Raw genomic sequence first — 5,998 nt, 5'->3', positions numbered from 1 at the left:
AACACCCCACTCTTACCAATGGACAGGTCATTGAAACAGAAACTAAACAGACATGTAAAGAAACTAAGAGAGGTTATGAACCAAATGGATTTAACAGATATCTACAGAAAATTTCACCCTAAAACAAAAGAATACACCTTCCTCTCAGTACCGCATGGTACCTTTTCCAAAATCGAACATATAATTGGTCACAAAATAACCTTCAACCAATACTAGAAGATTGAAATAATACCATGCATCCTATCAAATCACCATGGCCTAAAGTTGGTCTTCAACAACAGCAAAAACTACAGACAGCCCACATACACGTGGAAACTAAACTACTCTTTACTCAATGATAACTTGGTCAGGGAAGAAATAAAGAAAGAAATTAAAGGCTTCCTGGAATTTAATGAAAATATTGACACATCATACCCAAACTTAAGGGACACAATGAAAGCAATGCTAAGAGGAAAGTTCATAGCACTAAGTGCCCTGGTAAAGAAACTGGAGAGATTTTACACTAACAACTTAACAGCACACCTGAGAGCTCTAGAACAAAAAGAAGCAAATTCACCCAAGAGGAGTAGAAGGCAGGAAATAGTCAAAATCAGGGCCAAAATCAACCAAGTAGATACAAAGAAAACAATACAAAGAATCAGCAAAACCGAAAGCCAGTTCTTTATAACAATCAACAAGATAGATAAACCCCTAGCCAAACTAACTAAAGGGCCTAGAGGCAGTATCCAAATTAATAAAATCAGAAATAAAAAAGGGGGACATAACAACAAAAATGGAGGGAATTCAAAAAAATCATCAGATCCTACGATAAAAGCCTATACTAACAAAACTGGAAAATCTAGATGAAATGGATGGTTTTCTAGACAGATGCCACACACCAAAGTTAAATCGAGAGCAGGTAAACTATCTAAACAGGCCCATATCACACTAGAAAATAGAAGTAATTAAAAACCTCCCAACCAAAAAAAAAAGTCTAAGAACAGACATATCTAGTGCCTAATGCTACCAGACTTTCAAAGAAGACCTGATACTAATTTTCCTCAAACTATTCCATAAATAGAAACAGAAGGAAAAGTACCTAACTCATTCTCTGAAGCCACAATTACTCTGATACCTAAACCACAGAAGGACCCAACTAAAAAAGAGAACTTCAGACCAATCTTGCTTATGAATATCAATGCAAAAATACTCAATAAAATTCTTGCAAACTGAATCCAAGAACACATCAAACCCATCATTCACCACAATCAAGTAGGCTTCATCTCAGGGATGCAAGGTTGGTTTAATATACAAAAATCTATTAACATAATCTACTATATAAACAAACTCAAAGAAAAAAATTGCATGACTATATCCTTAGATGCAGAAAAAGCATTTGACAAAATACAACACCCCTTCATGTTAAAAGTATTGGAGAGATCAGGAATTTAAGGCTCATACCTAAACATAATAAAAGCAATTTACTGCAAACCAACAGCCAATATCAAACAAAATGGAGACCTACTTGAAGCAATCTCACTGAAATCAGGGACCAGACAAGGATGCTCACTCTCCCCATATCTATTCAATATAGTATTTGAAGTGCTGGCTAGAACAGTAAGTCAACAAACAGACATCAAGGGGATACAATTTGGTAAAGAAGAAATAAAGGACTCACTATTTGCAGATGATATGATAGTATACATAAGCGACCCCAAATATTCTACCAGATAACTTCTCCAGCTGATAAACAACTTTAGCAAAGTGACTGAATATAAAATTAACTGAAGTAAATCAGTAGCCTTCCTTTATACAAAGGATAAGCAGGCTGAAAAAGAAATTAGGGAAACAATTCCCTTCATAATAGCCACAAATAGTGTAAAATATCTTGGGGTAACTCTAACCAAACAAGTGAAAGGCCTGTATGACAATAACTTCAAGTTCCTCAAGAAAGAAATAAAAAAGATCTCAGAAAATGGAGAGATTTCCCATGCTTGTCTATTGGCAGAATTAACACAGTAAAAATGGCCATCCTACTAAAGGCAATCTATAGGTTCAATTTAGTCCCCATCAAAATCCCAACACAATTCTTCAAGACATTGAAAGAACAATTCTCAAATTCATCTAGAAAGACAAAAACAAAAAACAAAAAACAAAAAACAGAATAACAAAAACAATTCTTAACAATAAAAGAACAGCTGGGGGAATCACCATCCCTGACCACAAGCTTTACTACAGAGCAATAGTGACAAAAACTGCGTGGTATTGGTACAGAGACAGACATGTTGATCAATGGAATAGAATTTAAGACCCAGAAATAAAACCACACACTTACATACACTTGATCTTTGACAAAGATGACAAAAATATACAATGGAAAAAAGAAAGCGTCTTCAATAAATGGAGCTGGTCTAACTGGCTGTCTCTATGTAGAAGAATGAAAACAGACCCATATTTGTTACCTTGTACAGAGCTCAAGTCCAAGTGTATCAAGGACCTCAACACAAAACCAGATACACTGAATCTAATAGAAGAGAAATGAGAAAGATTCTGGAACTCATTGGCACAGGGGGGAATTTCCAAAATACAACTCCAATGGCTTATGCTCTAAGATCAACAATTGATAAATGGGACCTCATGAAACTGGAAAGCTTCTGTAAGGCAAAGGACATAGTCTATAAGACAAATTGGCAACCTATAGAATGGGGAAAAAAATCTTCACTAACCCCACATGCAATAGAGGGCTAATATCCAAAATATATAAAGAATTCAAGAGGTTAATCACCAAAAACCAAACAACCCAATTAAAAAAAAAAAAGATATAGAACGAAACCGAGAATTCACAATTGAGGAATCTGGAATGGCTGAGAAGCACCTAAAGAAATGTACAAAGTCCTTAGTGATCAGAGAAATGCAAATCAAAACATCCCTGAGATTCCACCTTACACCAGTCAGAAATGGCTAAGATCAAAACTTCAGGTGACAAGACATGTTGGAGAGGATGTGGAGAAAGAGGAACACTCCACCATTGCTGGTGGGATTGCAAACTGGTACAACCCCTCTGGAAATCAACCTGGAGGTTCCTCAGACAACTGGAAATAGATCTATCTACCTGAAGACCCAGCAATACCACTCTTGGTAATATACCCAAAAGATGCCCCACCATGACACAGGGGCACGTGTTCCACTATGTTCATAGCGGCCCTATTTGTGATAGCCAAAAGCTGGAAACAACCTAGATGTCCCATGACAGAAGAATGGATACAGAAAATGTGGTTCATTTACACAGTGGAATACTACTCAGCTATTAAGAATGAGGACATCCTGAGTTTTGCAGCCAAGTGGATGAAACTAGAAAATATCCTGAGTGAGGTAAGTCAAACCCCAAAAGCAAGCATGGTGTGTACTCACTAATAAATGGATATTAGCCAAACAAAACAAACAAACAAACAAACAAACAAACCCCACTAGTTTAGAATACGAAAGATACAGTCCAAAGAACTCAAAATGCTCATCAAGCTTAAGTGCACAAGTGAGGCCGCCTCAGTCCCACTTGGGAAAGGGAGGAAAGCAATCACAATTGGGGAGGGAGGGTGGGACCTGGGAGGGAAAGTAGGCTGGGTGGGTGGGGAGTTGGGGCAGAGGGGAACCTGATCTGGTATTGGGTGAGGGAAAAGGTCTGAAGCCCTGAGGGCCAGCAGAAAGAATGGAAACAGGCAACCTCAGGAAATAAGAGGTTGGGAAGACACCCCCTGCCCCCCCTGCCCAGAATGCACCAGAGAACTGGGAGGTGAGAGATTCCCAGGACTCAAAGGGAGGGACCTTAGATGAAATGCCCAACAGTAGGGAGAGGGGACTTATAGAACCCACCTCCAGTAGGAAGACAAGACATCAAGTGAGGGATGGGGTTGCCATCCCACAGTCACACCTCTGACTCATAATTGTTCCTGTCTGAAAGAATTATAGGGATGGAAATGGAGAGGAGCCTGAGGAAAAGAAGGTCCAGTGACAGGCCCAAAGCAGGATCCAGCTCAAGGGGAGGTCCCAAGGCCTGACACTATTACTGAGGCTTTGGAGTGCTCACAAAAAGGGATGTATCATGACTGCCCTCTGAAAGACCCAACAAACATCTGAAAGGGTCAGATGCAGATATTTGCACCCAACCAATGGACAGAAGAAGCAGCTGACCCCAGTTGTTGAATTAGGGAAGGCTGAAAGAAGCTGAGGAGAAGGGCGATCCTGCAGGAGGACCAGCAGTCTCAATTAATCTGGACCCCTGAGATCTCTCAAACACTGGACCACCAAACAGACAGCATACACCAGGTCCCCAACACACATACAGTAGAGGACTTCTGGGTCTGTGCTCATTCAGAGATGATGCACCCAACCCTCAAGAGTCTGGAGGTCCCAGGGAGTTTAGAGGTCAGGTGGTGTGGGGGTGGGGGCATCCATGTGGAGACAGGGTGGGGTAGGGTGGATGTGTGGGATGTGGAGCAGTCAGAGGGTGGATGGGGGGTGGGTAATGGAATATGGAACGTAAAAAATAAATTAAAAATAAAAAGATATAAGTAAAAGGAAAAGAAAATGCCTTCAACAGATGGGGGGTCTGTAGAGTAGACTTAATTAGTGATTGATGGGGGATTGCCTGGCCCGGTGTGGGTGGGGCCAGCACTGGGCTGGTTGTCCTAGGTTGTATAGGAAAGCAGACTTAGCAAGCCATGGAGAGCAAGCCAGTATCAGTACTCCTCTATGACCTCTGGATCAGCTTCTGTCTCCAGGTTCCTGCCCTGGTTTCCTTCAGTGTAAGTTGAAATAAATCCTTTCCTCCCCAACTTGCTTTTGGTCCCAGTGTTTCACCATAACAATAGAAACTCTGACTAAGGTAATACAGTTCTCTGGGCAATAATAACCCTCATGCCACCCACAGATAAGCCTTAAGATGTAAGAATAATATTGTCCTGTGGTATTAAGAACAAGTTGATAGACCCATGCACGCCTATCATCTGTTTGTTTTTGATGATCTCACATATGCAGAATTATGAGTGCCACTTTTCCTCTCCATTAAAACCAAATGTTTCTGAGTCAGTGAGATGGATCAATGTGTTAAGGCATTTGTCACCAAGCCTGTTGACCTGAATTTGATCCCATGCTCAATGTGGTAGAAGAGAACTAACTCCTGAAATTTGTCTTCTGCCTTTCACAAGTGTGCTGAGGAATGCCTGCACATACATACATATATACATACACACATACATAAATACATACACACATATATACATACACACATACATGCATGCATGCATGCATGCATACATACATACATACACACAATTAAGTAAATAAGTAAATGTAATAAAATAGAAACAGCACAGCTCTTCTGAAGTGTATAAAGAATATATATCTGGCATAGAAAACTGAATAATTCGAAAAGCAAAACTATTAAAACAAATTCTAAAGAAAATTACAGCTAATATTATAACTTTTAAAATATACTTTTCTCCTTACTGGTGCTTTATAGATATATTTATTTGTTAATAGCAAAACTATATATTTTGTAATAATACTTTTTCTTCTGATGCACACATAACAAGTAATTACTGTCATATATTTTCAAATTTAGTTCTTATTGCTTTTTATAGGCAAGCTTTAAGAGAGTAAATCTACCAAAAATATGATTTTATTTTGGATTTGAGTTTATTCTTGTCTATTTACCTAGCCATGCCCACTTGGCCCAGAACCTTAGATCATATGTTTCCTTGTCCACGATGTCAGTCTCCCCCGACCGTGGCTCAGAGCCCAGCGTGTGCTTGACCTGCAATCTCTCAGATTGTGTAGAATGAATGAGCACCGAGTGAATGTGTAGAATGTCTGCTAGCTTCTACTCTGGTTGGGAGATAAATTGAAAAAGAAAACCACATCTTTGTGATAAAAATGGTCTGAGTTCTAAAATGTGGGGTGACTTGACTTGGATATTCCCTTCCCTCTGGAGGGTATACAGGAAGGACATCTTTCACAATCT

The sequence above is a fragment of the Mus pahari genome, chromosome 8 (assembly GCF_900095145.1).
Source record: "Mus pahari chromosome 8, PAHARI_EIJ_v1.1, whole genome shotgun sequence".
NCBI lineage: Eukaryota > Metazoa > Chordata > Mammalia > Rodentia > Muridae > Mus > Mus pahari.
The sequence above is the reverse complement of the archived record's forward strand: the minus strand, read 5'-3'. Positions refer to the sequence as shown.